The sequence below is a fragment of the Narcine bancroftii genome, chromosome 7 (genome assembly GCF_036971445.1).
Source record: "Narcine bancroftii isolate sNarBan1 chromosome 7, sNarBan1.hap1, whole genome shotgun sequence".
Classification (NCBI taxonomy): domain Eukaryota; kingdom Metazoa; phylum Chordata; class Chondrichthyes; order Torpediniformes; family Narcinidae; genus Narcine; species Narcine bancroftii.
Genome location: NC_091475.1, coordinates 20,040,935 through 20,051,948, shown reverse-complemented (window position 1 = coordinate 20,051,948; position 11,014 = coordinate 20,040,935).

Sequence of the window (11,014 nt, the reverse complement as noted above, 5' to 3'; positions counted from 1 at the left end):
CAGTGGGTCAGAAATTTCAGATTCCTCTCGACTGATGGAAGGGGATGACGGTGTTTGGATTGCACAGTGGTCACTTGGAATTTAAACACACACTTATGGGGATCCTAGGGGAATGGGAGATTTGGCAGTTCAGGTAGAAACCAATCAAAAAGACCCTTGTGAAGTCCTGTACTGTTTCAAGCACAGCTCAGTTGGAAGTACCCTCTTCTGATTTCACTGTATCTGCCAAGCAATTACTTTGGGTCCTGTCAAACTGCAGAGATGTGAGGTTTGCAGAATCTGTCGCATTTTCACTAAGTTCCTCAGCACCCCTCAGGGAGTTTCCTTCACAGGAAACTTCCTGAGAAAAGCACTGCCCTTGTCAAATGGAAAGTTCAGCAGTCAGAGGTCATGACCTGATGGTACTTGACCTTTCACAATGAAAGCTCTGATGAATGAGAGGAGAAAGGACACAGTGTTGGAACATTTATTCCAATAGTTCACTTAATTATAGTGTCGGGCAGTTCAAAGACAGTGGAATCCCCCATCTCCATGATGTGGAATCAAACAATAAGGAGCGGTCAGGTAAAAGGTCAATCCACTATTTATGTTCGTGGAGCTTAACTCAGTCAGCGTGTCAATTGTAAAGCTGCATTAGTTTCACCATCTATAAGGTGAAGATGGTGTTCCTGCTTTGATCTCTTTCAAGTGGAATTTAAAAGAAGAGTGTGTGTGTGTGTGTGTGTGTGTGTGGGGGGGGGAGGGGGTGGTGTACGTATGTGGGTGCGTGTGGAGTGTGTGTGCACATGTGTGTTTCTGCATATATGAGTGTGTGTGTAATTGTGCACATGTCGGTGGGTATCTATGTGTGTATATTTGCATGTGTGGTATATATGTGACCACCGCCAGTGGGCTGATAACGCCTCAAACCGTGCATCTTGGCGCCTCACAGTTTGGCGGGCAGCAACCTCCTTTGAAGAAGACCGCAGAGCCCACCTCACTGACAAAAGGCAAAGGAGGAAAAACCCAACACCCAACCCCAACCAACCAATTTTCCCCTGCAACCGCTGCAACCGTGTCTGCCTGTCCCGCATCGGACTTGTCAGCCACAAACGAGCCTGCAGCTGACGTGGACTTTTTACCCCCTCCATAAATCTTCGTCCGCGAAGCCAAGCCAAAGAAGAAATATATGTGTGTCTTCGTGCGTGGTGTGTGTATATGTAGGTGTGTGTGTGTGTATATGTGTGTGCATGTGTGTGACTGTGTGTGTCTATGTGTGTATATCTGCATGTTTGGTATATGTGTGCCTGTGTGTCAATGGATGCATGGTGTGTGTGTGTGCGTGTCTGTGTGTCTGGTGTGTGCATATGTTGTATGTGTTCAGCTGTGAATACCTGTGTGCATGTGCCTATGTGAATGTGTGTGTGTATAACTAAATGCAAGAATTTGTGTATATGTATGGGTGTATTTGTTTTCGTGCACAAGTGTGTGTATGTATCAGTGTTTATGCACATGCGTGGGTAACTGGATCCAAGAATATCTTTGTGCATGCGCAGGCAGGCTGCGCACGTGTGCACTTTCGCATAATGCATGTGCACATCTGTGTCTCTGCATGGAATTTCCTGTTCTTTCAGATTGATAACTTGCCAACACTGGCAGCGTAAACCATACACCCCATATAAGGAATAATGGCGTCGGCAGGCCTGTTCCTGGATGTTAGCAGTCGACCTCTGTCAGAGAGGAAGGGCAAAATATCCCCAAAACATTTTCAGACAAGGGTCTGTGAACCTGAAATCAGATTCAGTAAGCAAACTGCTGGTGGAACTAGACAAATCTACAGTATCCATAGCAAGAGAAGCAGATTTAACTTTCCAGTTGGTTGAGAGAGATACGAGCAGCGCAGCAGCACTTGTAGAGCCGGTGCTGAGATTCCAGCGACATGCTGTCTATATGGAGTTTGCAGAATGACAATCCTCTGTCTGCACCGGTTTCTTCCCACACCCCAAAAAAGTGTAGGTTGGTAGGCTAAATGGCCACTGTAACTTGCCTCCAGTTTGTCGATGAGTGGTGGAACCTGGGAAGAGTTCCAGGGAATTTGGAGGGAATTAAATGAGATGAGTGCAAATGAATGCTTGGTGATCAGTGCAGGTGAAAGGTCTGTTTCGATGCTACAAGTACATTCAAGAGACATGCGAACAGGAAGAAAATAATGTTCAAATGGGATGCATAGATGGAGAGAAAGGTCAGCACAGATCTGGTCGGCTGAAGGGCCTGTTTCTGTGATGTACAGCTCTTTCTAACCATGGTCCAGACTTCTTTTCTGAGCCTTTTCCAAGAGGTTGGATGCAAAAGGCTTGCAAAGGATACAGTTCCAGCCCAGAAAAGGTTCAGTTGCGCGAGAGGTTGAAACATGCAGGTTTGCCTTTCTTCCTCTTCTAAAATGTAAGGTATAATTGAGATGCTGATAATGGAAGGGTATGATCGAGAGTAATGTTTTCCTGTAGCTGGATGATGCCAAAGATCCTTTTAATGGAGCTGGGCAATACTTCCACCCTCCCAGACACTCCTCACCCTAGAAGACAGAGCCTTTGGCTGAGTCTCATTGATTCCCTGCCCTTTCACACTCACTCCATATTATCCTGTGCATAGAAAGATTACAGTTTTGCAGGTGCACCCACCAGCCTTCCCATTCAACAGATCGTGTTTTGTAATTCCCATAAGATCCAACAAGATTCCACCATCATGGCCACGCTTCACTCCACTCTCCTTTCACCATCTCAAATGGATCAGCTCCTACACAACTGCCTGGCCTGATGATAAGACCATAAGTCATAGGAGCTAAAATAGGCTATACAGCCCATTGAGTCTGCTCCACCAATTAATCATGAACTGATCCATTTTCCCACTCAGCCCCACTGCCCTGCCTTCTCCCCATAACCTAATCTAGAACCTGTCAATCTCTGTCTTAAATAAACCCGATGACCTGGCCTCCACAACTACCTGTGGCAACAAATTCCACAGGTTCACCACCCTCTGGCTGAAGACATTCTGATGCATTTCTATTCTAAGCAGATGCCCCTCAATCCTGAAGTTGTGCCCTTTTGTCCTCAACTCTCTCATCATGGGAAACAATCTTTCTATACCTACTCTGTCCATCTTTTCAACATTCAAAATGTTTCAATGAAATCTAATTTTCTACTAAATTCCAATGACTACAGTCTTCTGATATGGTAACCATTTCATTCCTGAAATCATCCTAGTGAACCTCTTCTGAACCCTCTCATCACATATTTTCTTAAATAATAAGCTCAAAACTGCTCACAATACTTCAAGTGAGGTCTTCCCATTGTCTTAACACCACATTCCTTCTCTTATATTCTATTCCTCCTGAATTGGATTTGCCTTCTTCACCACCAACTCAACCTGCAAGTTTACCTCAGGCTATCCTGCACAAGGACTCCCAGGTCCCTTTACATCTAGGTATTTTCAATTTTATCCCCATTTAAAATAATCTTCCCATTTATTTTTTTCTATCAAAGTGAATGACTGTACACGTTCTGACATTATATCTCATTTGTCTCTTCTCTGTCCATTGTCCTGATCTGTCCAAGTCCTTCTTCAGCCGGTATGTTTCCTGTGCTCTACATGGTCCTCTGCCTACCTGATCGCCCATCCCCACCAACCACTCCCCATTCTCCTACACTTTCCCCACACAACCACCTGTCCTTACAAGATTCAAGATTCTAGAATTCCACTCATTGACCGGTGCACCAAACTGCAAAAAATTCTTCTTCCTCTGTTGGCCCTATAAAGACACACAAAGAGGTGCACTGGTCAAGCACCCTTATCAAGGTGGAAAAGAGAAGCAAATGGGAGTCCCTTCAGAGTGCCCGTGGATCCCACCAACTCCTCCGATGCCATTGCCTGCTGCACTCTCTTAACCTCCGTAGCTACATGGGCTCTTGCCCTGTCCAGTGGTTGAACCTGAGCTCCAGCTATCTGTGTCACTCTTCCTGGCCCATGGTTCTAAACCCCCTCCCAAATGATCTGTAAGTTGCCTGCTCCTGAGCCTCCTACATTATAGGGAGAAACGCCCCAGCCATCCAATCACCTTACAACTCCTGTCCTCCAGTCCTGATAAGGTGGCAGCTAAGTATTATTAAAAATTTCTGCTTTTATTATATGATGTTTGTGCTATTTATATAAATAAAAAATGAAAAAGCATTAAATTATTAAAACGTATTAAATGGGTGGCATAACCTGCATGGGGTTTCCCCTGGGGCTCTGGTTTCCCTCCACCCTTCAATGTGTACCAGGGACTGTAGGCCAATTGGGTGTAACTAGGCAGCATGGGATCGTGGGCCAAAAGGGCCTGTTACCGTGCTGTACGTCTCACAATTTTAAATGTTAAAATTTAAATTTAAATTTAGTGAGTTTGCAGATGAAACAAAGATTGGTGAAATTGTGGACTGCACTGAGAGCTATCGAAGGATACAGCAGGATATAGATCATTTACAGATACTGTATGTGTAGCAAAATGGTAGATGGAGCTTAAACTGGACAAGTATGAGGTCCTGTACTTAGGGAGGTGAAATGTAAGGGGAAACAGTACAGCTAAAGGCAGGACTCTTAACAGCATTGATATGCAGATGGATCCAGAGGCCAAGTAGATTCACAAATAGATCGGGCGGTGTAGTGCGTGTTGAAAGAACCAACGACTTGTTGATCCAAACCAAGGATTTTATTAACTAAAAGACTGGAGCATATCACAAGTAGGTCGACCAGTCCAGAGTGACCTGGTCTGGCTAGGAGCAATCCTTTAAGACCTGCCAGTAGGTGTGGCTACACTCTCAGCCAATCACAGTCATCCTACACTACCATCTGTACATATTCACATTGGTGATAGAATCTGTACTATCACAGACGGTAAAGAAAGTGTATAGCACATTTGACTTTATTGAATATAAGAGTAAGGAAGTCAGTTACTGCATAACAAAACTTAGTTTGTGCTCAGAGAACTGGGTGCAATTCTGATTGCCCCAAAATGGGAAGGTTGTGGAGGTCTTGGGAAAGGTGCAGAGAGACTTATCAAGAAGTGGCTTGGCTTAGAGGGTTTGAGCTGTGGGGAGAGGTTGGACAAATGGGTTGTTTTCTCTGAAGTGTCGGAGTCTGAGGAGGGATCTGATAGAAGTTTATAAAATGTACTGATAAGGTAGACAATCAGAATCTACTTCCTGGGGGTAAAAATATCAAATACTTGAGGGTATAATGTTAAGTTAAGGGGGAGGCAAAGTTTTACACAGATATGTGGGGCAAAGAGCTTTATGGGAATGTTATAAAAGAAGCTGGAATAACACAAGATTATATTGGGGCAGGTGACCAAGAGCTCAGTCAAAGAGTTAAACAAGAGAGTCTGCAGACATTTGATTGTAATTTAATACATAAAATTGCTTGAGAGATTCGGCAGCTCATTCAATTAGATCATTTTTAACAAAGATATTAAAGCAAGAGAGGGAAGTTTGAGAAAGATTTGAGGTAAGAAATGTAGATATTTGTGGTTTCTTGGGAATTTCTATCTTGGATCTTTCCTGGACTCAACACACTAAAGGCATCATGAAGAAAGTACATCAGTGCCTTTAGTTCCTCAGGAGTTTGGGGAGCTTTGGTATGGCACCAAATTTCTACAGATGTGTGGTGGAAAATGTGCTGACTGGTGGCATCATGGTCTGGTATGGGGACACTGATACTGTTGAGCATAAAGCCCCGCAAAAGTTAAGGGACACAGCCCAGGACATCAGGTAAAAGCCTCCACACCACCAGGTTCACAAACTGTAGCTATCCTTCCACCATCAGACTGCTCAACCAAAAAGTTCAATCAGAGACTCACTTAAGGACTCTTGTGTACTTCATTGATTTTTTTATTCTCTCTGTACTACACAGTTGGTTTGTTTACATCTGTTATCTGTTTACAGTTCTTTATTTGTTTGCGTGTATAAGCTGTGCAGAAAAAGAATCTCAGGGTGGTATGTGATGTCGTGTATGTACTTTGATGATAAATATGAAATCTGAAAATCTGATTAATAGATAAGTGAATGCAAACACTGTGCCCTTCAAAGGAATTCATCAGCTCTAAAAGAGCACAACATATTATAATTGAATTCCTGGACATATGATATGAGCCTTTGGTCTTTTAAAAAGTGATACTGCTAGATTCTGTGACTAGATGAAGAATATTAACATATGAAGTCGATGATCTTCCATTACATTTGAAATTTTATTGAGACAACACCCCTCTCTGGGCTCTTGCAGAGAAGGATGGGTAAAACCTGTTGAAAGAGGACACAAGCCAGTGGAAAGAAGTTGGATTTCAGTGCAGTCCAAACTTGGAGCTGCGGGTCCAAGCAGCAAGGGGTAAGCGGCCAATAAATGGCTCCTCATAAATCACCAAGTGTGCTGGTTCATTAAAGCGGGCTGATGAAAGGTGAAATCTCCCCTCCCGGCAGCAGAGCGATCAATTCAATTAAATGTGTCTGGGATTCACAGGCTGGGGTTCCAGTCCTGTTCTGTGAATGCTCTGGAGCCGCTGGGGCTTAGAACATCCGTTGCAATCATGTGCCCTTCCGTTTATGGGATCAAGATGTGTTGCTCTTGTTCTCGGTTCTTTTATTCCCCAGTTTGATGCTTTCTCTCTCAAAATCTGTGCACCTCAAGGGTGTCACCACACCAGAGGAAAGCCAATGGCCTACAGTGGAAGTTAGGTAAGCCCTATGGAATGCTATCTGATATCACTCCATACAAGGAAGGGGGTCTCCATGGAATGTAAGCACACACACCTCAATGATGACACTGCACTCTGCGATTCAAAGGGGTAAAACAGAGGTAAGAGGAGTAAAACATTGAATTCTGTGGATGCTGTGGTTGAAGTAAAGACAAACAATTCTGCAGAGTCCACAGGTCAAACAGTGTCCTTTATGTATCTCTGCCTTTGCTACATATAGGAGGCTGTTCGACCTGCTGAGTCTCTCCAGCATTGTGTGTTTTTATTGTGACTCAAAGGGACTCTCTTTTGCTTCTCTTTCTCTTATCGTTCAGGGAACCAGGAAATGCTCATGGTGACTCTTTCAGAATCAGAGTATTGGAGCCAGTACCCCCTGACTGAGAAATAGCTACATCCCACGGGCAGTCACAATACTGAATGACTAAAAACTGCTCATACTAATCATCTGAGACTTGATTACGTGTGCCTTATGGCAGAGAAAAGTTGAAGTATATCACGTATATTATATTTTTTTGTATTATTGGGTGACAATAAACGAAACCTTGAACCTTGATACTGCAACTTCTATGGAATGGAATTAGGTTAAGGGAATGTCACAGGTTCAAGTCCCACTTTTGTCTTCAGCCTGAAAGTCCAGACAGACACTCCAGACTCTCGAATGTCACCGCTAATGCTCAGCATTTATTAAGATATAGCCTTGCAACAGGAAAGCGACTATTACAGGTTAATGGGATTGGAGTCACAGAACAGTAGATCTCCCCTCCTGAGAACATTAGTGCATCAGTTAAACCAACCTCACTATTTCTGAGAAATGCCATGAATGCCAGATGCTGGAATCGTGACTGAACAATGGAAGGACTCAACGGGACAGGCAGCATCTGTGGAGAGAAGGGTCACTCAACAAGACCCTTTCTTGGGACTCAAGTAGGGTTCTGAACCAAATTGTCGACTCTCCAATTCTCTCCCAGTTTCCCATCATTTGATCCCATTTCTGACTTCAGTTTGCTGTATTTAATTCATTTATTCATGGATTGAGTCAAATGAAGTGGACAATGTGTAGAGCGCGTCGAAAGAACCAAAGACTTGTTGATCCAAACCAAGGCTTTTATTAACTAAAAGACTGGAGCATATCACAAGTAGGTTGACCAGTCCAGAATGACCTGGTCTGGGTAGGAGCAATCCTTTCAGACCTGCCAGTAGGTGGCAAGGCTTTTATTAACTAAAAGACTGGAGCATATCACAAGTAGGTCGACCAGTCCAGAATGACCTGGTCTGGCTAGGAGCAATCTTTTCAGACCTGCCAGTAGGTGGCAAGGCTTTTATTAACTAAAAGACTGGAGCATATCACAAGTAGGTCGACCAGTCCAGAATGTTGGAATGTCCAGAAAATCTCCTTCACTTACACCCACACCACCTCCTCACCACCACTCAGGGCTACATTTCACTTGTGAATCTGCAGGGGTCATCGACTGCATCTAGAACTCCTGTTGTGGCCTCCTCGACATCAGAGAGATTGGATGCAGTCCAGAATGTCTGGCTAGGAGCAATCCTTTAAGACCTGCCAGTAGGTGTGGCTACACTCTCAGCCAATCACAGTCATCCTACACTACCATCTGTACATATACACATTGGTGATAAAATCTGTATTATCACACAGTGAAGAAACACTACCATCTGTACATATACACATTGGTGATAAAATCTGTATTATCACACAGTGAAGAAGATGTCTTCACTGGGCGGCATTGTTGGCATAATGGTTAGCGCAATGCTGTTACAGCACCAGTGACTGGAACCAGGGTTCGCAACCTGTGCTGGCAATAAAGAATTTGTACTTTTCCCCATGTCTGTGTGGATTTTCCCTGGAGGCTCCAGTTTCCTCCCACCGTCACAATAAGTGCCAGGAGTTGTAGTTCAATTGGGGTGTGATTGGACGGCACGGGCTTGTGGGACGAAAGGACTTGACACTGTACTGTATGTCAAAATGTTTTTTTTAATTAAAATTTTCTTTGTCAAATTGTGCCAAAGCCGTTGAAATACAAAGAGAATCAGAATCAGAATTTATTGCCATGAACATGGTTCATGAAATGTATTGTTTAGTGGCAGCATTATAGGTGTAAATAATATTTTTACAAATATATGCATTAGTGTAAAAGAAGAGAAAGTGAGGTAGTGGCTGTGGTTCATTGTCCATTCAGAAATCTGATGGTGGAGGGGAAGAAGCTGTTTTTGTATCATTGGATGTTCGTCTTCAAGGCCTGTAACTCCTTCCTCATGGATTAGAATCTTTCAGTAAGAGCAATGCAAAAAATATTTCTTTAGAATCTGGGGAAGTTAATTAAAAGTAAGAAAATGAATGTGGAATGAAAAGCTGCTCTCATTACTGGGAATGGTGAAGTATAAAGCCCTAACTAAGGAAGCAACCACTTATTAATCATAGAGCACTTATGGCATAGGGTATACATAAGATGGAATGTGAGTTTAAAAAAAAGATTCCCCACCCCTATCCTAAATGGTTCATTTATATGCTTCAGTAGAGAAAATCTCCTTCACTTACACCCACACCACCTCCTCACCACCACTCAGGGCTACTGTCTTCCAAATGAAGCAACATTTCACTTGTGAATCTGCAGGGGTCATCGACTGCATCCAGAACTCCTGTTGTGGCCTCCTCGACATCAGAGGGATTGGAAGGAGACTGGGAGATTGTCTTGTTGTGAACCTTCCCTCTACCCGCTGCAACATCGAGGACCTCCAAGTGGCCAACCATTTCAATTCCTCGCCCCATCCCCACAACAACATGTCTATCCATGGTCTCATGCATTACTAAACCATAAATTGGAGGAATAATGCCCAATATGCCATCTGGGCACTCTCCAATGAGAAGGCATCAGTAGTGACCTCTAGTTTTGTTAAGTTCTTCCCCCCCCTCTCCTTTCCTCCTCTCCCCACTCTTTCCCTCCTTTCAGAGAGCTACCCTCTCCATTAGCTTTTTCTCCCATCTCCCACCCATATCAGCCATGACCTCCTGCCTGTTAGCCTGTGCTCCTCCCACTGCTCCTTCTTCCTTAATCTCCTCTCTTCACCCCACCTTCTTATTCACCATCTGCCTGCTTTTGGCTCATGCATTGATGAAGGGCTCAGGCCTGAAATGCTGTTTATGTTTTGCTTCCTATGTGTGACTTGTTGGAGTTTCCCCAGCACTTTTCTGTACTGCATTGGACCCCAGATTTTCTCTACCTCCTGAAGAGAAACTGCTGAGATAGACTCAAGCTTCTATGAAGAGTTCAAGAAAGCAGGTCTCCTTCAGTTCTTGGGCCATTTAGACACAGCCTCCAACCTATAAAGGAATTAAAAATAATTAGCTCTCTTTTCCCTCCCAGTCCTCTACCTACCTTCTACCAGTTCCTCATCCTTTTCATTTCACATCCTACTATCATCCAATCAGAGTGCATCTTCTTTATCCCTCTGCCTTTTCCTCCTATCAAAGTGCATCTTCCTTATCCCTCTGCCTCTTCCTCCTATCAGAGTGCATCTTCCTTATCCCTCTGCCTATTCCTCCTATCAGAGTGCATCTTCCTTATCCCTCTGCCTCTTCCTCCAATCAGAGTGCATCTTCCTTATCCCTCTGCCTCTTCCTCCAATCAGAGTGCATCTTCCTTATCCCTCTGCCTCTTCCTCCAATCAGAGTGCATCTTCCTTATCCCTCTGCCTCTTCCTCCAATCAGAGTGCATCTTCCTTATCCTTCTGCCTCTTCCTCCAATCAGAGTGCATCTTCCTTATCCCTCTGCCTCTTCCTCCAATCAGAGTGCATCTTCCTTATCCCTCTGCCTCTTCCTCCAATCAGAGTGCATCTTCCTTATCCCTCTGCCTTTTCCTCCTAGCAGAGTGCATCTTCTTTAGTCCTCAGCCTCTTCAACCTGTCGGAGTGCACCTTCTATATCCTCTTCCTCCTATATCTTCTTCATCACCCTGCCTATTCCTCCTATCAAAATGCATCTTCCTTAGTCCTCTGCCTCTTCCTATCATAGTGCATCTTCTTTAAGCCTCAGCCTCTTCATCCAATTAGAAGGCACTTTCCATATCCTTCTCCTTCTTCATCTTATCAGAGTGCACCTTCCTTATCCCTCAGCCTCTTCATTCTATCAATTCCTCTTTTATTACCCATTTGCTCCCCTGCCCACCTGCAGCCACATATCACCTTCCAGTTCCTCCTCCTCCTCCTATTCTCACTCACCTTTCTACTTGGGCTTCCA